This window comes from Dromiciops gliroides, chromosome 2 (assembly GCF_019393635.1).
Source record: "Dromiciops gliroides isolate mDroGli1 chromosome 2, mDroGli1.pri, whole genome shotgun sequence".
NCBI classification, from domain to species: domain Eukaryota; kingdom Metazoa; phylum Chordata; class Mammalia; order Microbiotheria; family Microbiotheriidae; genus Dromiciops; species Dromiciops gliroides.
The window spans coordinates 422105157-422130400 of NC_057862.1; the positions used below are offsets into that span (position 1 = coordinate 422105157).

Genomic DNA, 25244 nt, shown 5'->3' on the forward strand with positions numbered 1-25244 from the left:
TGAGCCCAGAGAAGTGATTTGACTGACATCACATAGGTAAATAAGAAAGTTCTGGGAAGGAAACTCAAGTGTACTGACTGGATTCTTCAGCTCTACAATAAAGTTGAGAATCTTAATTTTAAGCTTTCAGTCCAAGAATCAGAGAATTTAAAGCCCCAACAAGAATTGAGTCCAATTTATCTTTTCAAAAGATAAAATCTGTGCCAGAGAGGTTAAGCAACTTGCTTGAAGTCAAGCAGGTAGTGAGAAGCAGAGACAGGATATGAACTAAGGTCATCTGGCATTACTCATTCTGCTATGCCAGCCGCCAAACGTATGCACTCAACACACAGGCAGTATGAGGGATGACTGTAAAACAAGGAGCCTTATTCAATCAACCACCAATGAAAACGAATCCCTACTATATGATTACTCCTGCTAGGGACCATAACATAGAAGGGTTAATCTTTCTTGTCCAAGGACTGGCCTACCTAAGTCAGGAGAGCCACAACACCCAAAGAATGGCCATGAACCAATGGAGTAGGGTGTGTTTGGTGTTTTGTGGTTTTGTTTGTTTGTTTGTTGTTGTTGTTGTAGTTCAGAGCAACCCACTAAGACTGTGTAATAAGATCTGGTGGGGTTGCAATATAAATTGGTAGAAGGAATCAGAATCATAGAAGTTCAAAGGTGGGGGGACAGAAAGAGGCATCTAGTCCAATCCATACTGAACAAAATCTCCCCAACATAACAAATAGTTGGTCATCCAGCCTTTGCTTAAAGACTTCCAGTGAGGCCCAATATTTGACTTTGGGACAGCTCTTTGCAATTTCCATCCACTGTTCTTGTTTTGCCTTCTGGGCTCAAATAGTTACAAGCCTAATAATTCCTCTTCCATATGACAGCTTTCAATTGTACCCCAAGTCTTCTCTACCATACATTTTCATTCCTTTTCATAAACTCTAAAATGGAGTAGTCACTTTCCCCTAATGTCCCCATAGTTTCCACCCCATCAACTACTTCTATCTTGTTGACAAGAATTCAGATTAAGAATAGAATTTCCCCATTTTTTCCTCTCCTTTTTGAAAGATGAAATTATAATTGAGTAAAGCCAATAATTTAATAAGCTCTCCTTTATGTAGAAAGTTCCAACATATGCCCAGATAATTAAAGTCCCTCATGATTATTATATCACATTGCGATGATGCCAGGTTTGAGATCAGCTTCCTTAGGTACTCTTTCTGTCTAGGTGGTCTACACTATAGTCCAATTACAATCATGCTTCTGTCTCTGCCTCCATTGATCTCTGCCCAAATGGACTCTACCATACTTGACTTCTTTGGTTCCTAGATTTCCTTGCATGGGGAGGTCTCTTAAAAATGTGATACCCCACCTCTCTTTTATTTACCCTGTTTCTTTTGAATAAGGTACATCTGCCAGAAAAATATTCTAGTAATGGGCATGATCATACCAAGTCTTGGTGATACCTATGAACTTAAATGTACCTCCTTATTTTAGGATCTCGAGTTCACCATGTCAACCACTGTGTGCATTTGTATATAGAGGTGATAAATGCTATTACTTGGACTTTTCTCTTGTGAACTTCTGGGTACGTCAATTACTATTTTCTTTCCAACATCATAACTATATCTATGGTAGTAGCTTAGTGGCTAAGTATAATAGTTTTGTCCCCATCCCCTTCTTTTTTTAAGTTTAAAGCCTTTTTTATTAAATTTGCTAGACTCTAAGAAAATATATTCTTAATAGCCCTTGTTAGGTAGATTCCATCCCTATCTATGAACCTGTCATTCCTATACTTTAAATAAAACATGTATTTTAAGGAAATTTTATATTTTAAAGTTCATATCCACAGAGCAAGGTATTAAAAGCAGGGTAGCCCTGGGATCACACAACAGTGATTAGAATTACATTGTAAGACTGGGAAGTGGCCTTAATAATTGTTTTGGCCATCCCCACAATTTTAGAGATGAAACTAAAGACAAGAATAGGTGCAATGGCTGATGTCACAGAAATTCAGACTTGGAAGGTATATTACCAGTCATCTAATCCAAAGTGTACTGCAACATAAATTCTCTACAAAATCTCCCAATTTGTCATATAGGCTTTATATGAAAATCTCTAATGCTTAGTAATTCACTATGCCCTTAAAGCTATCCATTCTACTTTGAGTACTTCTAATTGTTAGGAAGTTTTTCCTCACATGAAGCTGAAACTGGCCTTTCAACGTCCAACCGCAATTTGTAATTATGACCACTAGGGCCTAGCAGAAAAAATTTCTTCTAGACGAGAGCTCTTCAAACATTTGAAGACAGTCAGTCAACAAGCATTTCTTAAGAGTCTGCTTTGTGTTAGGTATTGTGCCAAATACTGGAGAAACAAAGAAATTTTTAAAACAGTCCCTATTATCAAGGAGCTCCAAGTCTAATGGGAGATACAACATGCAAATAACTATGTACAAATAAGATAGAATATACATAGGAGAGGCTGGAGATCATTAACAGAGGGAAGTCACTAACAGTTGGTCAATCAGCAAGCACTTCCTAAGCTTCCACTATGTGCCAGGCACTGTGCTAGGCACTGAAAATACGCAGAAAGGCAAACACAGTTCTTGCTTTCAAGGAGCTCATTGTCTAAAGGAGAATGTGAGGGAGATCAGGAAAGGCTTTTGGTAGACGATGAGATTTTTGTTGGGGTTTGAAGGAAGCCAGAAAAGTGAAGAGGTGGAAATATTTCCCCAAGTGGTCTCTTCTCCAAGTTAAACCTCTCCAAATCCTTCAACAGATCCTTATATAACATGGCCCACAGCTGTCCACTGGTCACTATCCTCTGGAAGTATTTCCATTGGTCAATAGCGTATCTAAACTGTGATGCTCATGAAAGAGGACCACCATATGTCCATTTCAGTCTAACCAGGGCAGAGTACAGAAGGACTGTAACCTCCCTTGTGATGGGCACTGTTTCTATCAATGAAGGCCAAGATCACACTGGTGATAGTTTTTGGTTTTTTATCTAGGACGGTAATAGATGCTGGTGTTTTGTTTTGTTTTGAAAGTCTGGGTCTCTTTATCTTACCCAAGTGGAAAATGCAGTCGTTACTTAGAGGCCTTATCTACTCTTCTTCAGCACAGGAGCTTGTTCTGTTTCTCACCTCAGCCTGTTCTCCCTTCCTTAGGTAATATAGTGGCCCTCCACTCCAGGGGCTCATCATATTGATGCTGGACTTGGTGAGGAAACTGAGTTAGCTAAACCACTATAACTCAGAATCCCTAAGCTCAAGAAATCCACCAGCCTCAGCTGCCCTGATAGCTAGAATTAGAGGTACGTGCCACCACATCCATAATTTCTGTTCTTAATCCAGAGTTCAAGAGGAATTCTAGTAAAGATATTGACATGAAAGAATCCAGGCAGGCCATGCTCCTTCTATAAGCACCTCAAGAATAATAACAAGGTGTAGCCAAATGAAACAAGAGATGAACAAATCAAAGAAATAACAAGAATCCACAGTAAGGTGATCTCTATCAGGGTGCTTGCAATACAACAAGAAAGGACCACATTATAAGCTCTAAATGACCCCCAGGCCCACTCAGAGTCACTGAAGAGGGATAAGTGCCTAGAGGTGTGCCTTTTGTTTGCCATGATTGCCTGGCATGATACCCACCCATCCAAAACTGTTTCCCTCAGTGGCTGTGATTGCCTGGCTCAGTGTCCATCCCCTCCACAACTGTACTTCATGGTAGCCACAAGTGACTGGTTTGTCATCTATCCAGGACAATTCTGAAAGAATAGGGCCCAGAACCTACTTAGGGGTTTGCCACTGGACTTCCTCCATGCCTATGACTGACAGCTCTGTATGCCTGCTAGTAACCCACCTCTTCCACACCAGAACCTAGGGTAAGGGATTAATAAGCATGACAATAACTCCAGAAAATACTGGGCCAAAAGAAGTTTTGAAGAAATAGCAAGAGGCCAAAGCCAGGAGATGAAAGGACCTACACTAGCCATTCCAAGCTAAACTGAACAAATTAGGAAACATAAGAAAACTCTTTTAAGAGCTTCTTGATTACATGAACTGATGCAAAGTGAAGTGAACAGAATCAGGAGAATGTTGTGCATAGTAACAGCAATATTATATGATGAAAAACTGTGAATGACTTAGTTCTTCTCAGCAATAGAATGATCCAAGACAATCCCAGAAGACTCATGACAAAAAATCCACCTCCAGAGAAAAAACTGATGCTGTCTGAATACAGACTGAAGCATATGATTCTCTCTCTTTTTTGTTTGAGTCTGCTTGTACAAAATGACTAATCTGGAAATGTTTTAAGATTGCAAATGTATAACGTATATCTGATTGCTTACCGTCTCAAGGAAGGGAAAGGAGGGAGGGATAGAATTTGGAACTCAAAACTTTAAAAAAATGTTAAAAAAATGTTTTAACATGTAATTGGGGGAAAATAAAATATCACTTTAAAAAGAAGAATGCTTTAAAAAGGATCTTGTTGACCCATTAGGAATATATCAATGAAGATATATTTAGAGTTAAGAGAATACCAGAAGAAACTCCAGAAGAAGAAAACAATTCTGCAACAAGTGTAAGAAGCATAGCAGCAAAAAGAATGCAATGACCACAGTCACTGTGAGTGGATGCAAGGAGTACAAAAGGAAATCAAAGAAGATATAAGGAGTCAAATTAGAGTCCTTGGGGGAGGAAAAGAACTTAGAAGGAACATAGAGAATTTAGACTGGAAGCCATACAAACTTACCAAAGTTGTGAACATTCTAAAAATGGGACAAAGAATATGGGACTGAAAAAAATTTTATGATGAAAATAAGGGATATCAGAGTTAAAAGACTAAAAAATGGAAAGGATACTGAGCAAGAGATCTTTTTCATAGATTTTTATTACTTTCATGATATCTTTTGCAACTAGGTATCACCCTTGTGATGTCATTGGTCATCTTCAAGAATAAGAGGGGAAATAATCAGAAAAATCACTCAACACATCACAAAATCTGATATTATATGTAATGCTCCACATCACCGACTTTCACCTTTGCTTCCTTCACTATGCTTATGTTCATGTGAGTCTTTCCATGTTTCTCCGTATTCATCATGGCTGTTGTTTCTTACAGCAGAGAGATATTCCATTGCATTCACATACTACAGTGCATTTAACCACTTCTCAGCCAATGGGCATCAACTGTTTCCAGTTATTTGCAAGCACAAAAGTTCTAATGTAAATATTTTAGTATAGACAGAATTACACTTTTTTTTGTCAAAGACTTCCTTAGGGTATGTTCCTAACAATAGATTCTCTGGGTCTAAAAGTATATCCCCTGTCTAAGAATAAGATTTGAAAGGCATAAAATGAAACAAAGGATTACAAAGAAAATTGATTATATTGAAATATACTTATCAAAAAATGTTTAAAAGTTCACAGATCTCATTAAGAACTTCTGGTACAGACATTTAAGTCTCTATTTGCATAATTCCAAATTGTTTTATTCGATAGTTGTACCAATTCACAGCTGCACTAATAATTAAATGGCGTGCCTATCTTTTCACATCTCTGCCAACATTAACTATCCCATCTTTTGTTAACTCTGTTAATTTGTTAGGTATAAAGTAAAACCTCAGGGCTATTTTGATTTAAATTTCTCTTATTTTTAATGAAACCGAATATTCTTTTATATGGTTAATAGTTTGCAGTTCTTTTGAGAAATGTTTACTCAAATTTTTCAATGCTTTTCTGATGAGAAATGCCTTCTGGTTTATATGAAGGGGAAGGATAAAGGAAATAAAGATTTATTAAGTGTCTACTATGCACTACTAGTCACTGTGCTAAGTGCTTTACAAATATTGCCTCATCTGAAATTTACTTTCAAAGATAGCTAATATGAAAAAAGGAGGAGAATGAATTTATAAACTGAATGAAAAAGCATTTATTAGTGCTTTACTATGTGCCACTGTATTAAGTGCTGACGATACAAAGAGGAAAATGGAGACAGTTCCTGTTCTTAAGAAACTCACACTCTAATTGGGGGCAGGGAACAACACATAAAACAAAGTTCAACTGCATCATGGATGGAAAAGCCTAGAATTCTTAAAGGTTCAGTGGTGGAAAATTCTAGGAGTCTTTAAGTAGGTCAGATGACAGTACAAGAGTTCTGTGAGTAGTAGAGGTAGAGCAGAACTAGGCCATATGACCTATTGGCTGGGTAAATGACAAAGCTTGATGAAAATCTCACCAGAAAGAACAGAGTTGGTGATTTTCATATCATCCAAACTATTTCAACAGGCAAGCAATTCAGCTAGAGGAGGAGTAGAAGGGGGAAAGTCAGAGGACAAAATGCTCCTTCCTGGTGGTGGTGGATCTTCCTATTACCCAGTCATCTAGGACAGGTTCTAGGACAGTCTGGGACCAGAAGATGGAAGGAGGGCACCCTCAGCTACCTGGCTATCCCAAATGGGACCAAGCAAGCAAAAATCCTAGATACCATATTTGAAAAAGTTAAAGAAGAAAATTGCCCAGAACTATTGGAACTAAAGTATAAAAAGAAGGCAAAATCTACAACTTGAAACCCTGTATTTAATAAAATAAGAAATGTGATTGGCAAACTCCAAAGCCTCTAGGTCCTTCACCTTCATATATCTGAATTTCAGATTATCCTCTCTTTTGTTTCTTTGGTGAGACAAATCACTATGGATCCAAATTTTTCGATTCTGCCAATTATTTTTATTGTGCAGGCAATAAATTGTTTTTACAATTCTTATTTCCCTTTTAAATCATTCAGGAGTATCCTGCTAAGGTTCCATGCTCTCTTGGGAATACATTGTCGTCTTGGTCTCATCAAATGTTGATTGATTTTCCTTTGTTTTGTAATATTTATTTCTAGAAGCCTGAAATCTTTTACCTGATCTAGAGGCCATATTTCTTTCTGCTATTAACCTTTTCTGTTGTTTTACCTGCTTATGTTCAAGGTCTTTCAGTTTTTTTCTTCCTAAGATCTTTGGTAATTTCTGGCTTTCCCCCCACTTTTATTTTCTCCTATTGCTCTCTTTCTGATTCCCTCTCCTTTGATGGCAGTTTCCTAGGGACCGGAATGTCAAAGTGTGTCAGTTTCTTCCCCACACAGGGTTCACAGTTCACCAGCCTCTGCCTCTGCCCAAGTGATCTCTGGGGGGAATAGAATTGGTACCAGGTAATCTTTAAGAACTGGTGGAGCAGAGGTATAGTGAAGTGAGAAGAACCAGGACAACACTGTGCACAGTGGCAGCAATGAAGAACTGTGAATGACTTAACTATTCTCAGCAATACAAGGATCCAAGACAATTCCAAAGCACTATTGATAAAGCATACTATCCACCTCCAAAGAAAAAACTGATATTTATTGAACACAGACTGAAGCATGTTATTTTTCATGCTTTCATTTTTTCTTTTATTCAAGTCTTCTTATACAAAATGACTAATATGGTAATGTTTTACATATTGGCACATATATAACCTATATCTAATTGCTTACTGCCTCAGGGAAGAGAGAGGGGAGGGAGGGAAGGAGGGATAAAATTTGTAACTCAAAACTTTATATAAAAATGTTTATTACTTTAAAAAAGAACTAGTGGAGACACACAAACACACACACACAGAGCTCTGATCCAACTCAGAGCGTTGACAAGTTGCTATTATAGCTCAAGCAAATCTATGCCATTTGCATTTCCCCAGCACTTAGGAGGTGGGAGAGTGGGAAGGTCTAGAGTATAGAGTTGACAAGTTTAGTAAGCTTGGGTTAGCTTGTGCAGTCCTGCTGCCAGAAGCCTGGGAGGGGGTGGTGAATGAGTGTGTTAGGACTTAGAAATTCTTCTCAATTGTTAGTTCGTAGATTTTTAAGTTTGAGTGTTTGATGTCCTAGACCATGGAGAAAGCTAAAATTACTTTACCTGTTGTGTTTTGGAAAGGATTGAAAGGTCATGAGAATCAGAGAAAATGTCTAAGGCCTCCATCTTGGTCACATGACCCAGAAGTTGGAGCTTCCAGGTTAAAGAAAAAATACTGCAAATAGTTAGAGACAGTTCACCAAGGAGCCCAGTGAGAATCACAGAGCAAAGACGTGAAAAAAAAAACTGGTTTTGACATATCAAAAGTTAAAATAAAAAGACCTGTAACCAAGAATAACACCCTGCAAAGCTGAACTTAATCCTATCAGAGTAAAAGCCAGACCTTTCACATAATTTGCTGCTTCTGAGCATTCCCAATGAGAGAATCAGAACAGAGTAGAAACTCTGAAGCATAAACACAGGAAACAAGAAAACTTAGAAAGGTTAATGAGTTGTAGGATCCTGAAAGAGACAAATGATGATCTTGAAAGGGAGACAAACGACCTGTCCTTTCATAAGTCTACTACCTCTAAGAGTGAATGAAAGAACAAAAAGGGAAACTTTTAGGGTACAGGAAAGGAAGAATGCCCTAGGGATGAAATGGGGAGGATGAGGGAAGAGTTTACTATTTTCATAACTGGAGTCAGACAGGAGATGGAGTAGGGCTCTCATGAACTTCATTCTTATCTAAGCAGGGCAGAGAAGGTTGAGGGAGGAGGTATAATATAGACAGAATAAATAAGAACTGGGCTATAGGGAGGAGACGCATTTAAAAGAGACTGGGGAGTTGGGTAGGGACAAATAACAAAACCAAAGCACTTTAGCTATAGATGGCTGATGATGAAAAGGAAAATAAGAGAAAGCAAAAGCAAGACCAAGTAATCTGAGTTTGGGTGAAGTGAGAGAATAGTATTGAGATCAAACTGTTCAACTCCAGACAACTAGCAATGATTTACTTCTCTTTTCTCCCACCTTTCTTTTTTCCTTCAAAAGAAGGAGACAGGGGAGGAAAAGAGAGGAAACAATATAATATGATAGAGAGGAAAGCAAACCTAGTAATCATAATTGTGAATGTGAATGGCATGAAAAGGTGAAAAGGGTGCCAAAATTTATCAGACAACACCACACAGAAATTTGTTCTTTCAAAGAAACATGTTTAAAGCATAAAGATTCAAGCAGAGTCAAAATGAGAGGTTGGAACAGAATCTATAGTGTTTCAGCTGAATCAAAAAAAGTAGGGGTAGCAAACACACTCAAGAAAACAGTAACAATAAGCATGGTTAAGAGTGAGAAGCAAAAAACTATGCTTAAAGATACCTTAGGTAATGAAACAATATCAATTTTAAATATAGGTGCCAAGTTGAATAGCATAAATACTTCAAGGAAAAGTTAGCTGAGCTTCCTTCTTTCTCTTGCTTTTGGCCTCTTCCAGTCAGTGTTAGTTAGTGCAGGCTGCAGTGTAAAGATGGCTAAGTCTAAGAACCATACCACCCACAACCAATCAAGAAAAAGGCACAGAGGGGGCGGCTAGGTGGCGCAGTGGATAGAGCACCGGCCCTGGAGTCAGGAGTACCTGAGTTCAAATCCAGCTTCAGACACTTAACACTTACTAGCTGTGTGACCCTGGGCAAGTCACTTAACTCCAATTGCCTCACTTAAAAAAAAAGAAAAAAGAAAAAAAAAAGAAAATGGCACAGAAATGGCATCAAGAAACCTAGGTCACAGAGATATGAGTTTCTGAGAGAGGTTGACCCCAAGTTTCTGAGAAACATGTGCTTTGCCAAGAAACACAACAAGAAGGGACTGAAGAAGATGCAGGCCAACAATGCCAAAGCCATCAAGGCCTGAGCACCAAGATCTCCAAGGCCAAGATCCTCAGGCCCAAGATGCCCAAGATCCCCAAGGCAAGTGCCCAGTGTGCTGGCCTCAAGATGACCACTAAGTGTCCAAGCCCTAGGGTCAGAATCAAACACCCAGACCCCAAGATCACAAAACCTAACTCTAAGTTTGCCAGAACCACTGACCCTAAGGCCACCAAGCCCACTGACCCCAAGGGCACCAAGTCTGATGCCAAGGTCAGTAAGTCTGATCCCAAGGCTATCAAATCTGGCCCCAAGGCTGCCAAGTCTGATCCCAAGGTTGACAAGGCCACCAAGTTTGATGCCAAGGTCACAAAGTCTACCACCAAGACAGCTAACTCTGATCCCAAGGCAGCCAAGTCCAGTGATTCCAAGGCTGCTAAGCCTGCTGAGTCCAAACCCAAAGATGCTGTGGCTAAAGCTGCAAGTCCCAAGCCTTCAAAATAGATGCTTCATTCAGGACAGAAGGACTTGTTTAAACTCTAAAACCACCATTTTTTCTCAGCCTGTATGGTTATTCACTATTTTGTACAAATAAAGGAAATGGTAAGTCAAAAAAAAAAAAAAAAGGTTAGCTGAACTACAAGGAAATGTGAACAGGAAATAAAACATTAATTAGAGAATTCAATATGTTGTTTTCAGACCTCAACAAATCTAACAACAACAACAAAAAAGACAAAAAGTAAGCATCCGACCAAAATGGTGAGAAAAGTATAAATAATAGATCTTGACGATTACTGGATTGGAGTCATATATATCTGTATATGTACATGTATATACATACACAAAGGAAACATATGTGTGTCTGTATATGAGATCTAGCCAAAGCAGAGGAAGATTTCTATTTTTAAACATAACAGCAAAAAAGAAAAAGAAGAGATGTATTAATTGCGCACTCAACTAAAATAACTAGAAGATCAACGCAGGTATAATCACTGAAAAACCACAACAGAAAATATTTTAAAATTTAAAATTAAAAAATAAGCAAACAAAACTGAAAAGAAGTTTAAGATAATACATAAAATTAAGAGCTGCTTTTTAAAAAAGAATCACAAATAAACTAGAGAAACCATTAATTTGATGCAAAAAAGGTAAAAACAAAATTACCAAAATAAGTGATGAAAGAGAATTTGAACCAAAAGAAATAAAGTAAATTGTCAAAATGTCTTGTATTTAATTGAATCATTAAGTATTTATTAGATATGCACTAGATATTGGGTATTGTGCTTAGTGCTAGGGATACCAACACTAAAGTGAGACAGCTCCTACTAGAGGAGATAACATTCTACTGGGGGAATGCAAAATGTTCACAGGTTAGTTTACAGAACAAACACATATATACACACACAGTAACTAGAGGACAGTGATGGCGATTGTCACTAAAAGCTTGGGGAATCAGAGAAAAGGCTGCTAGAAAGAGGTGGCACCTGGAATAGTCCTTAGGAGAGCTAGGAATTCCAAGGGGCAGAGGTGAGAGAGCATTCCAAGAACAGAGGATAGGACCCCAGAATTATAAATTTAAATTTGGAAAGCACATCAGAAGCCATCAAGTCAAAACTGTTACATTTTACTAATGAGAAAACCATAGAGAAGCTAAGGGTGTGTCCTCAATCATACAGCTAGGGTCTGCTGCAAGATGTGAATTTAGGTTCTCATGTGCCTTCACTATGACCCCACATCACCTCTCTCTAATAGCTCATGCCAAGGCACAAAGGAAGGAGAAATAATGTGTACAGTGAACAGCAAGTTGGCCAGTTGGGCTGAAACACTGAGTCTACTAGAGGGAATAATGTAGAATTTACCTAGAAAGGTAAAGTAGATTGTGAAGTACTTTAAGTGCCAAAAAGATTCTCTATTTTATCCTAGAGGCAACAGGTTCTTGAGGGGGCAAGTGCTTAAGTCAGTTGTATACCTTAACAACAACAATTTGGAAGCTGTGTGGAAGATGGATTGGAAAGGTGAAAGGCTTAAAGTAGGGAGACCAATTAGGAGGCTACTGCAATAGTCCAAGGGAGAGGTAATGAGGCCCTAGACTAGGACAATTATGGAACAAGTGGAAAGAAGGAAATAGAAATGGTAAATGTTGGACAGCTGGAATATTCAACTGAGTAGATATGGAACAAGGGATAAATAAAAGTCACTGTGAAGGAGTTGAGTTAATAATTATGAATCTTACCCAGTCTGGATACTTACTAATTTTGCAGAAAACCTAGAGTATATCATCTCCTTTGACATAACTGATCTGTCATTAGTGGTATATAAGCTTTTTGTTGCTTGATTGATCCAACTTGTGTGTTTGTTGTGTTGGACTTTTTGTGACTGCATAAATAACCAGAAATTTTTCACATCTTTCTTCTCTAGGGGTTCCTCTGAAAGTTTTTGATTGGTATTGACCAAGATAAACCATTTATACTCTTTGAGCCAAAGAATAATTTCCTTCCATGGCATATATCTCAAGGAGGTCAAAAACAGAGTTTATGTCTCATATATAGAAAAATACAGCTTTTAAAAAATCTATAAATATAGAAGGTGCTCATTAATGAATGACTAAACTTATGTTACATAAATATAATGGATTATTTTTTAATAGTAAGAAATGATAAATATTAAGAATTCAAAGACATTTTGGCAGCTTGGTACAGTGGAAAGTGTCCTGGACCTGGAATTAAAGGACCTGGGGTTTCAATCCTGGCTTGACCACTTACTACCTGTGTGACCTTGGAGAAGTCATATAACCTCTCTGGTCCTCAGTTTTCTCACTGTAAAATAAGTGGATTAAACTAGATGGCCTCTTAAGTTCCTTTCAACTCCAAATTTACAATTCCATGATTCTGTGATGAAGAGCAAAATAAAAAGAAGTAAAATAACAATTTACAGAATAATCACAATAATGCCAAGAAAAACTCTTTTTAAAAACCTTAACTCTGGGGCAGCTAGGTGGCACAGTGGATAGAGCACTGGCCCTGGAGTCAGGAGGACCTGAGTTCAAATCCAGCCTCAGACATCTGACACTTACTAGCTGCGTGACCCTGGGCAAGTCACTTAACCCCAATTGCCTCACAAAAACACAAAAACAAACAAACAAAAAAAACCAAACCTTAACTCTAATCAATACAGTGACCAGTCTAGATTTCAGAGGACTAAATCTCTTGGCACCTTGGTGGTCACCTATAAGTACAGAATGAAACAAAGACTATCCAACTTTGCTAAGTTTACTTACTTTGCTTAACAATACTTCTTTGGTACAGAGGAGAGAGTACCATTTGCATGGGGGAGTAACTAGGAAATGACAGCAATATACATTTCAAGGAACTAATAAAACATTTATTTTCAATACCAAGCATTCTAATTTATGGGTGTTATTAAAAAATAAAAAACTGAACCTATGCCATAGCTACAGGACGTTGACTGGGAAGTTTAAGCCTTTGAAGAGACGAATAAGCCAAGACCTTTCCTAAAACTTAAAAAAATAAAATCCAGATGTTTTATGTGTTCCTGTATTGCTGCTCTTTGCTCAATGTCTCCATCTGCAGCAAATTCGGGTTACAAGACGGAGCCACTAATTACATATGCGTAAGCAGGACTAATTTTAAGTAAACATATTATAAATAGTCAATAGAAATGTGTTCAGTCATGCTAATGAACACTGAGAAAGTACACACTACTAAAACAAACAGCTTTCCAGTTTTTAAGTGCTATATGGATTACAACAAACTACATTTAAAATTAATTACAGGATTCTTCTTTTATTTTTCCTCCTCTTGCCTAATGTAACAAAACTCTGGCATATGATTTGGAAATTGAACATTTGTCATTGAAGAAGATCCAGACCTACAAATCGACCAAAAGATTATCTGGTTATCTTGGGAAACAACTAAGTCAGTGGTGGCAGACTTAAATAGACATGTGAAGTACTAACCTGTACACGAGTATCCCTGTAGGCCACATATTGACTTAGTCTTAAAATACAGCATCCATGTTGTATCATATTTTTATTTATTTTGTTAAATATTTCCCAATTACATTTTAATCTGTTTGGGCATGCAGCCCAACCTGTGTTTCTGATTCCTCTGCTCCAAGTGTCCTCTAAGTGAAGGCTGGATTACTACCAGCTGGCAATGTTGGAAAGGTTGTGCAATAAAGTAGAAGAGCACCAGGCCCTGGAATCAATAGACCTGGGTTCAAATCCTGCTTATGACATTTAATACCTGTGTGACCTTGGGTAAGTCACAACCTCCTAGTGCCTTAATTTCTTCATCTGTAAAAATGAGAGGTTTGACCATGGTAGTTACTAAGGTTCCTTCCAACTCTAGATCTATGATTTATATTTCTCTAATTAGGTTGATTATGGTTCCTAAAATAAGAAGAAAAAGCACAAGCAGTTGCAAAAATAGGTACTTAAGGAATATCGAAGGGTTATTTAGATAAAGCTAGTTTCTATAATTAGGCACCCACCTTCCTGGTCACAACAACTTATGGTCATCTAATGGAGGACAGTTTTCAAAATGAAAGTACTTAAGCTAAGCTGACTTCTACAACATCGATCTTTTAACATCTGAATTAAAGCTAAAATTTTCCTTAACTAAATGCCCAGTGACAGAGAAGCATTCCTCTACTCTCTCCCTGTAGCACTTCCCCCTTTTATACTACAGTATGTTGCTCTTCCTTCATTTAGGTTCTCACCTGATAGATACCTCACTGTAGTAAGGAGATGCTCCTGGCTTCTCAAGAACAGTGCTAGTAAAACATAGCTACCCTGGTAGGTCCTATCAAGTTGGAAAAGCTTCAGGTCTGAGTCTGGCAAGAGACAGGATGTTTGTTTCCCAAAGACCAGACTAGCTAAGGTTGGAGAGTCTCATCATTTGGAACGACTACTTGATTTAGAGTCAGTCACAGAGACCACAGATCCAAATCCTGGCTTGCTACTCTGCAGGAAGCTATAGAACATAGTAAGAAGGGAGTGCCAATTCAAGTCAGAAAATATAGCCCCTTTAGACCAAGTGACTTGAGCGCATGGAAATCAATCATCCCTAGTTTTGAGAAAAATCCAAACACTGTAATTTCACAGTTAAGGACTATATTTAATGCATATCAACCCAGTTGGGCTGATGTTACTTGCCTTTTGGAAACTTTACTGTCCCCAACTGAGATTACAGATATTATCTCAGCAGGAAATGCCCTTGTTGCGAAAGGTAAGGCCGATGTGGAATGGCCTCTAAAGGATCCAGAGTGGAATTATAATGATGATAGGGATTTCCAAAGATTAAAAGATGCTAGAGAAACACTTCTGAAGGGAATGGAATCTTGCTCTAGAAAACCGGAAAACTGGCAGAAATTTTTAAGCCTACCTCAGGAGGCTAATGAAAGACCAAACAGATTTTATGATAGACTTTGTGAGGCCGCTAGACAGTACACCAGATTGGATCCAGTAGATTTAAGAGATTCCTGTATCATTCTCAACACATTTGTTTATAATTCACTGCCAGAAATACGCAGATACTTTCTGAAACAATGTCCAGACTGGAGAAATCTCTCAGTAGATAGAATTAAGGAACTTGCAAATTATGTCTTTGACTCACGTGAGGAAGATCCAGATCACCCTAAACAGAGCATTCTGGCACCAGCGATTCCTAGTCAGCCATGTGGACACCGGAACAAGGACACTAAGGTGTGTTGTTACTGTCGTAAGGAGGGGCATGAATTGAGAGAATGTAGGACTTGGAGAAGAAATTCTAATTCTAATTACAGGCGAAATCAAAATAGAAATAGATCTTTTTGGAGGAATACAGAAAGGCAGTACCAGAATAATGGTAACCAAGACCCCCCTCAGAAGAGGACACAGGAATGATGGTGTCTTGGGGAGGAATGGAACATAGATAATGAAAGCCATATATTCCCAAATCCAGTTTTCCAGACCAGAATCCAGTTTCCTCCTGATGACATCTTACCACTTCAAGAAGACAAGAGAACTCAGAGACTTTATATGAACTGTTTTGCTTTATTAGCTTTTACTATCTCCTTTCTGTTATATACTATCTGTAACATGTACTCTCTGCAGAGGCTCTCCCTTTGCAAGACTAATGTCAAAGCGTCGGTTCATGAGGAAAAAAAAAAAATCGCCCCTCTGGACAAAACTTTCCTCTCTTCCTTTTCTGTATTGTTGTTCGCATATTATTAGTCAGCAAAAGTTATTATATTCTTTTTACTGTTCCATCAAGGAAACATTCCGTTTCTTGAGGAAGCAAAGGGGGGAAATGTGGTAAAATATGAAAGTTTTTAACAGTCGGTTAGGATAAGTGAAAGACGCCAGTTTTTCAAGGACCACCCTTTTGGGGAGGAGATGAACAGTCTGCCTGCTGCGCATGTCAGACTGCCTGCCGGGTACAGTCCGCCTGCTGCGCATGTCAGACTGCCTGCCAGGTACAGTGCGCCTGCTGCGCATGTCAGACTGCCTGCCGGGTTTTTTTGACTTCCGGGGTGGAGAGAACGGGAGTAGCCTTTTTTGCCGGCTTGGCGGGACTCCGGGCGGCGCGGCACAGACGGTCTGACTCACTCCAAAGGTGGCCTAAATCGGTTTGGTGAGTTTTTATAAGGAATATAGACAGCCTAGATTTAAGACGATTTGTACTGTATTTCTGTTTTCCTATCCTTCTAATCAACAACACCTTATATACAATAAAGGCTCTATCTAGAAAACCAGAAGCTTCTTCCATTTACTAGTCTGGGAGATGAATTAAGGGAAGGGTTAAGTAGGGGAGATTTATGATCTAATATCCAATTTTAAATCTCACACTACCTATGACATATTGGATAAGTCACCTGATCTCTCTTTAGGCCTTAGTTTCTACGAAGTTAAATGGTTGGATCAGGTCACAGATTATTTTTTTAATTTTATTTTATTATTTTCTGGTTACATATTACATATAAGGATAGTTTTCAACATTTGTTTACACTGGATTTTTAGTTCCAAATTTTTCTTTTCTCCCCCCTCCCTTCCCTCCCTCCTCCCCAAGATGGAAAGCAGTCTGATATAGGTTGTATATATACAGTCACATCAAACATATTTCTACATTAGTCATCTTATGAATGAAGAATCAGAGCACAAAGGACAAACCTCAAACAAACAAAAAAACAGTCCAAAAGTAGAAACAGTATGATTCAATTTGCATTCATAATTCACAGTTCTTTTTTCTGGATGTTGAGAATATTTTCTATCACGAGTTCTTTGAAACTGTTCTGGATTGTTGCACTGCTGAGAAGAGCCAAGTCTATCCCCACTGTTCATCACACAATGTTGCTGTTACTGTGTGCAATGTTCTCCTGGTTCTGCTCCTCTCAGTCAGCATCAGTTCATATAAGTCCTTCCAGGTTTCTCTGAACTCCTCCTGCTCATCATTTCTTACAGCACAGTAGTATTCCATCACATTCATATACCACAATTTGTTTAGCCATTCCTCTATTGATGGGCATTGCCTTGATTTCCAATTCTTTGCCACAGGTCACAGATTCTTAAACTGGGAGAGAGGGGGCAGGGGAATTAACATGTTTCCTTTTCATATTTTGACAAGTGTATTTCAATACAATTGATTTTCTTTATAGTCCTATATATTTTATTTAATGCATTCAAAAACATTATTCTGAGAAGGGACCCAGAGTTTTCATGAGATTACCAAAGGGTTCCATGACACACAGAAAAGGTTAAGAACCTCTGGACCAGACAAAACCTCAGTTTCCTTCCAACTCTACAATCTTACTTTTGGCCAGTGAAGGAATAATAGTTTAACAACTCATCTACTAAGGTGTAGAGAGGTGGAAAATTTTTAAATTCTCAACTGAATGCTGAAAAATGAGAATTTCTATACACCATGTAGAATACAAGAAGAGGACTATTTATGGAAAAGTGAATCTTTTCTATAGTGTTCACTTTTATATGTGTGTATATATATAGTATTATATATATACATATATAATATTCAGCACATTTCTTTCAAAACTTATCTATTTGTCTATGCTTCCTTCTGACCCACCTTTTATTCCCCCATGTGCACTTTTAGAAATGTTTCAATGGCCCACCTCTATTTTAAAAATCTAATAAAACTTTGAACAATCTGACCTGCCATCAGAGATGGGGTCTTTATTCCAAGCCAATTCACATGGAAAGAAAGGAGTGTTAAAGGAAGAGAATTCTAGGTCAGGCAGGGCAAGAATAAAGAAAAAGAATTCTGGGGTGGTCTGGCCCCTGGTGGGCTTATTCCACAGGCCCAGTTTATCACCAAGATTGTCTCATGGGTCATGAACAACATGTCTAGTTCCCAATTATCAGGGCTTAATTATAAATAAATTGTTTAACAAGAATGAAATTTTACACTTAAATTATTTTTTTAAATCAGCCTTACAAGCACAAAATGAGGGGGAGGATTGAATAGAAAGCTATTTATCTGAAAAAAATCTAGGGAAGAGTTTTAGTAAACTTTTGAAGCAGCAGCATGAGTCAAGAATGTCCCAAACACTAATGTGATCTTGGGCTGCCTGAAGAGAGGAAGAGTAATGGGAATCAAGGAAGTGAGTATTCCCTGTATTCTGATCTGCTCAGATCACATACAAAATATTGTTTGCTTCTGGCTTTCTTCTTTTAGGCCTGCAACTGATAAACTGGAGGGCATCCAGCGGGCAATCAAGATGGTGAAGTATCTTAATTTTATGACATATAAGGACTGGACTGGCTGAAATAACTAGTGATATTTCAATTGGAAAAGAAAAGACTGAGGAGACTTGAGAGCTGGGGTTCAAATATTTCACAGGCCACCATGCACAAAACAGATAACAGAGTAGGGAAGAGTAGGAGCAATAAGTGGAAGCTTCAAAGAAGCAGATTTAGTATTGATATAAGGGAAGGAAAAAAATTCCTAATAATTAAAGCAACCCAAAAGCAGAATGGGCTCTTCAGGAGGTGGCACTTTCTCTTTGCTAAGTATCTTTATTAAATGGTTGGGTGAACACTTGTCAGGACCATTTTAGATGGGATGGATCCCATGTTCAGGGAAGGGTTGGATGGATTCCAAGATTCTGTGACTCACATATCTTTGAATGGTGCTCAGAAATCTTACTGCTGCCTTCTGTGCAAAGCAGGATGGCTGGATGGGAAGGGAACAAAGTCCAAAGCCAAAAGGCCAAGGTCTGAATCCCATCTCTGACAAATATTAGTTGTATGATAATGAGCAAGTTGCTTCCCCTCTCTGAAACTCAATTTCTTTTTCTGTAAAATGAGGATAATCATTCTTATGTTACCTGGCCAAAGGGCCATTATTAGGTAGGTACTTTGTAAAATTTTACGTGCTACAGAAATACAAGCTATTAGTATCATATTAGGAGTTTCTCAACCATAACAAGGAAGAGAAAGACAAACTTTGCAATAATTTGTCACCTGTCCAATTCCTCCATACCTGTTGAATTCATCTCTCTCTATTCCCTTAGATCTCTCAGCATTTCCCCCTCCAAACACTAATGATCCTTCTGTTTTTCTCTATACATGTGGCCTCTATAAATAGTACCCTCTGGTTTCAACTATTTTCTCTATTTTAGTGATTTACATATTTGCAACTAATTAAAACAAATTTGAGTTTCTATCTCACACACATCAAGATTGAAAAAGTTGAAAAATAAAGAGAATAACAACTTTTTGGAGGAATTATGGGAAAACACACAAACTAATGCACTGTTGGTAGAGCTGTGAATTGGTTCAACCATTCTAGAAAACATTTGCAACTATGCCCCCAAAGTCATTATACTTATCCTTTTACCCATTGATACTATCATTAAGCATATAACCCAAGGAAATAAAGGATAAAGGGAAAGGACCTATAGAACTGGAAGGAAAACATGTGTCCATCAACTGGAAAATTGCTGAACAAATTATAGTATATCTATAGCTAGAGATATAGATATATTAATATTATAGTACCATGATTATGAAAGATGGTTTCAGAGACACATGGAAAGACTTGTATGGACTAATGTAGAGTGAAATAAGCAGGACCAAGAGAAAATTTATGTGATGGCAATAACAAATGTAGAAAAGCAAATTCTTCAAAAGACTAATGATGAAATATACCTCTCACTTTATGAAAGGAAAGTTAATAGATTCAAGATCTGGAAAAAGAGATATGAATTCTTAAACATGGCTAAGGTACTGGTTTATGTAGATGGACTATATATTTGTAATAAAAGAGGGATTCTTATCAGGGAGGGCTAGGGAAGAATGATAGATGCACGGAAAACAGCATTAATAAAACATTTTTCAAATTTACTAAAGGTACAGAAACTAACATACAAATAGAGCATCTCTACTACAATTTTTTGATGAAACAAACTTTCTATAAGAAAGCTTAACAGTTTCTAATACAAGTCTCTTGTTCCTTTTTGCATACTGAAACATTTATGTTTGTTGAGAATTGTTAACACAACAAAAAAGAAAATTAAAGAAAAATAAATCTGTGTGTCTGGCTCAAACCATTGTTCATTACCTTAAATTCAGTTTTAATGGCCAAATACGTGATCTCCCTACCACAAACCAAAATCCTGTTCCTAGTTTTCAAGATCCTACATAATCTGCCTTCTGTTGTGGCTGCCTTTGAGGCAACAATCGCGCCGCAGCCATGGCCATCCACTACCCCATGACCGTGGGCCTCAACAAGGGCCACAAAATTACCAAGAACGTTTCGAAGCCGCAACACTGCCACCACCGTGGGCGCCTGACCAAACACACCAAGTTTGTGAGAGATATGGTCCAGGAGGTGTGTGGGTTTGCCCCTTATGAGAGGTGAGCCATGGAATTGTTACAGGTCTCCAAGAATAAGCCCTAAAGTTCATCAAAAAAAAGGGTGGGAAAGTTGTGGTATATGAATACAATGGAATACTATTGTGCTGTAAGAAATGATGAGCAGGAAGAGTTCAGAGAAACCTGGAGGGTCTTACCTGAGCTGATGATGAGTGAGATGAGCAGAACCAGAAGAACATTGTACACAGTATCATCAACATTGAGTGTTGACCTACTGTGATGGACTATATTCTTCTCACCAATGCAATGGTACAGAAGAGTTCCAGGGAACTCATGATAGAAGAGGATCTCCAAATCCAAGAAAAAAAAAGAAAGAAAGAACTGTGGAGTATAGATGCTGATTGAACCATATTATTTCTTTTGTTTTGGGTGCTGTTTTTTTTTTTCTATTTTGAGGTTTTGCATCACTGCTCTGATTTTTTCTCTTGTAACAGGATTAATGCAGAAATAGGATTAATGTTATTATGTGTATATATATGTGTGTGTATATATCTATATCTATATGTATATAGATATATAGATATAACCTCTATCAGATTACCTGCTGTCTAGGGGAGGGGGGAGGGAGGGGAGGGAGGGAGAAAAATCTGAAATTGTAAAGCTTGTATAAACAAAAGTTGAGAACTATCTTTACATGTAACGGAAAAAATAAAATACCTTATACATTTAAAAAAAAAAAAGGGTGGGAACTCACATCTGAGCCAAGAGGAAGAGAGAGGAGCTCAGCAATGTCCTGGCTGCCATGAGGAAGGCCACTGCCAAGAAGGACTAGACTGGACCCTGCCTGCCCTGCCCCGGGTACCCAATAAATTACTTAATAAAGATTTGACCAAAAAAAAAAAAAAAAGATCCTAAGTAATCTGGCTCTAAACTTTTTCATCCTGACATTTCTATCTTCTAAATGCCTCCTGAACAAGCTGTATTCATTCTTACCTCTACTTAATGTAGACCCTTAAACCAAGAATGGCCTTCCACAATTCTATCTATATTTCCAAGTTCCACAGGCTTGATGAACCTTTCCAGATTGCTCTGGTCCACACTGATCTTCCCTTTTTCTAACTTCCTACAATAGGCAAAGTGATATAGTACAAAGGTATTAGAGACTTGAGTTCAAATCTCAGCTCTGACATTTAATAACTGTCAAGGTCAAAGGAAATTCACTTTTGTTTTCTGTCCCTCGGTTTCCTCATCTGTAAAACAAAATAATAATCCTCACACTTGTTATTATATTACAAATATTCTTCTGGTAATAGAGATGGAATATTTCATCAATCCCATAAAACTGAGGATCCCCAAAAGGGCAATGGAGAGGCTCCTGTTGAGCATAAGTAGATCTTACAAATGAAAAATTAAGTTGTAGAAATGAAGCAAAGGATGTTATATGCAAAACATATGCCTGAAGAAAAAAATATAGGTGACACATGCTGTGGGAGCCAGGTATAATCAATGGACAGCTCTCATACTTCAATGGTATCCACGCAGTATCCAAAAAATGTAAGAAGGGCCAGCACAATAGATGGACCCTTTGTGGCAGATCTGTGGGAGGATATAGATGAAAAATTACAAAACATGAGCAGACGTGCATGGACTGTGATTTGGATCACTAAAAGATGTACCCACATTGATTAGATCATACAAGTACCTGCCTACCTTACAAAGATATTAAGAGCAAAGTAAAGTCTTTAAATCTTCTTAGCTCTGTGATCATGGAGAAGATATTTAATCGCACTGTTCTCCATGTCTACTTCGGTCATTGATAGCACTTGCAATATACAGGGTGTCCCAAAAGTCTTAGGACAGTTTTAAGCTTTAACAGTTTAAAGTTGTGAGGGCTGGGGTGAGGAATATGTAGTATAAACCCTAAAATATCATGAAAATGCAAACTATTATCGTCACTTCCTTTCCCTGGGCATCAGTTTCTCCATCTACAAAATAAAAAAGTTGGACTACATCAGAAATTGGCAAACTATGGCCTATATGACTCACTACCTGTTTTTGTATGGGCACAAGCTAAAAATGTTTTTTACATTTGAAATCGTTCTTACAAAAACAGGCAGCAGGCCAAATCTGGCCTTCAGCTTCTGAATTAAATGAGCTCTAAAATCCATTAAAATACCCATGTACGTACAGTGGGAAGGGCACTAGATTAGAAGTCAGAGGACCCAAGTTCAAATCCTGGCTTGGCTACATAATACCATTATGAAATTGAATAATTTTCTTAACCTCTTTGGGCCTCAGTATTCTCATTCTGAGACAGCTAGGTACAATAGTGGGTAGAGTGCTAAATGAATCCAAGAAGTCTTAAGTTAAATCTTGCCTCATTCACTAACTAGAGGTGTTTTGCTAGACAAATAACCTTTCTCAGCTTCAGTTTCCTCGTCTGCAAAATGAGGCTAAGAAGAGCACTTATATCACAGGGTTTCTGTGAAGGCCAAATATGTGATAATATATCTAAAAAAACTTTGCAAATCTTAAAGTGGCGGCGGTGGTGGTGGTAGAGGAGGAGGAGGAGGAGGAAGAGGAAGAAGAAGAAGAAGAGGAGGAAAGAGGTAGAAGAAGAAGAGGAGGAGAAGCAGAAGCAGCAGCAGCAGCAATGAGGAATTGTGTCAGACGACCTCTACAATCCCCTCCAACTCTAAATTATTTAGACTGGAAGCCAGGAGACCAAATAATAATCAAAGCCATGGGAGCTAATGAGATCACCAAAATTGAGGGTATACAGAATAAAGAAGACCCAACCTTGAGACACTCATAGTTGGGGAGTGGCAGGTGGATCCAGTGTAGGAGACTGAGGAATGGACAGTAGGAGAAAATAAACCCACAGTATGTGGAAGTCACAGATAAGTGGAAGGAGGAAGGAAAGGCCACTGGATTTAGGAGCTAGAATAGCATTAGTGTTCTTGGAGGGAGCAGTTTCAGTCAACTGGTGGAGCAGCTGGAAGTCATGCTGTAAGGGACTAAGGAGTCTTTCCTAGGAATCTGGCTGTGAAAAGGAAGACAGGGACATCTGGGTAAGGGGATGGTGTCAAAGAGGAAGCCTGACCACTAAGCCAGGACAAACGGCTCACTCCATAGACCTTAAAGGAAATTACCTCATCCTCTAGACCTTTCTGTCTTCCTATCTGCTGATGATGGTAGGAAGGCCCACCCTCTTCCCACACTAGCAACATGATGGCTTCTGGTACATGGCAGAAAAGGCATGTGTGGACTTAGGAAAAGCTGAGACTGGATCTCAAAGCCCTAGCTGCTGCTTCTGCCTTGTGCTTCTTCCTGAGTACCAATGACTGATCAATGATGCAGAGAAGGACATGTATAGCCTTAGAGGTCATCCCATGATATTGAGAGGCTGGGAGCTCCTGTTTCCTCAGTCACTGCCAGCTGTACTTTAAGAGAGGCATCCAGTAACTATGATTGCACTTCTTTGAAAAGATGGCCATAGGCAAAAAAGATGAACCCAACCCACAGACTGACTTCCCATAAAACAAGGAACTGGAAGGAACTGTTCAGACAATGAAGAGAGGATGTGATGGTGAAATGCTGATTCAGCAGTCCAACAAAATGCATCATGTTTTTGATGTTTTAAGTATCAACCTCCTGGGAGGGAATAACAGTAGTCATAAATTATTACTGCTGTTTGTTTAAGTCTTTGTTAATGTATGCTTGGGAGTCTTTTGTGTTAAGCATTTCTTTTGTGCAAAGGAAGTCAATATCTATCCTAGACTTGATTTTATCTCACTCCTTTTGGGGAGAATCCTAGAAATAAGTTTTAGCTGGTTCTCTCCAGAGTGCTGAGGTAGAGAAATAAAGAGACACAGTTCGAGAAAGCCTAAACCCTCTCTTTAGAAGTCAAGTTTCGGGGCAGCTAGGTGGCGCAGTGGATAGAGCACTGGCCCCGGAGTGAGGAGTACCTGAGTTCAAATCCGGCCTCAGACACTTAACACTTACTAGCTGTGTGACCCTGGGCAAGTCACTTGGCCCCAATTGCCTCACTAAAAAAAAAAGAAGAAGTCAAGTTTCTTCACAACTAAACCTAGTTAATACTTGTGCAAGTCTATAGGAAACTGACAAGGAACCAGTAGATCAGGAGAGATTAAAGATGAGAAGAGGGGAAGACTGAAGGACCCAGACTCTTGAGGAGACAAAATGGATGGGATCAAGAACATAGAGAGATCGGTCGTGACAAAGAGAAAGATCACCATTTCCTCAGAGAATGGAGCAAAAGAGAAGGGAGTGATATTGGGGCGGAGCCAAGATGGTGAAGAGGAAGCAGCAAGCTGCCTGAGCCCTCCTTCTGTTCCCTCAAAACGAACATTAAATCAAGCCTCTGGACGGATTCTGATTTAGGAAAAGGTCGGTCTGACTCGGGCAAAAGGGAGGCCCAGCGCAGGGCAGCAACCCAGCGCCAAGGGGGTCGGGCAAGTCAGCAGGAGCTGCGGGCCACAGCAGAACAACTGAGGCCCTGGAACCTGGTTCAAAAATCTGGTGGCCAAGAAGGACAGTGGAAAAACCTACCTGCACCAGCCGAGAGAGCCACGAACCGGTCAGGGAGGATCAGACGCCGGGGTCCAGAGCCTGGCTGGCCAAGCACAATCAGACAGGAAGTGCAGGGTGGGAGATCTCCACACACCATAAAGGCCTCAGAGTAAAAACCCGGTCACACAGCACCTATACCCCTG

General features: G+C 38.8%; 1 protein-coding gene and 1 pseudogene across 6 annotated transcripts in view; one reads left to right on the forward strand and one right to left on the reverse strand.

The window, feature by feature from the left end:
- Positions 1–25244, reverse strand: part of MVB12B (multivesicular body subunit 12B) — a 329258-nt gene that overhangs the window by 202780 nt on the left and 101234 nt on the right. The gene's annotated exons all lie outside the window — the stretch shown is intronic.
- LOC122739804 lies at positions 9338–10178 on the forward strand (annotated as a pseudogene).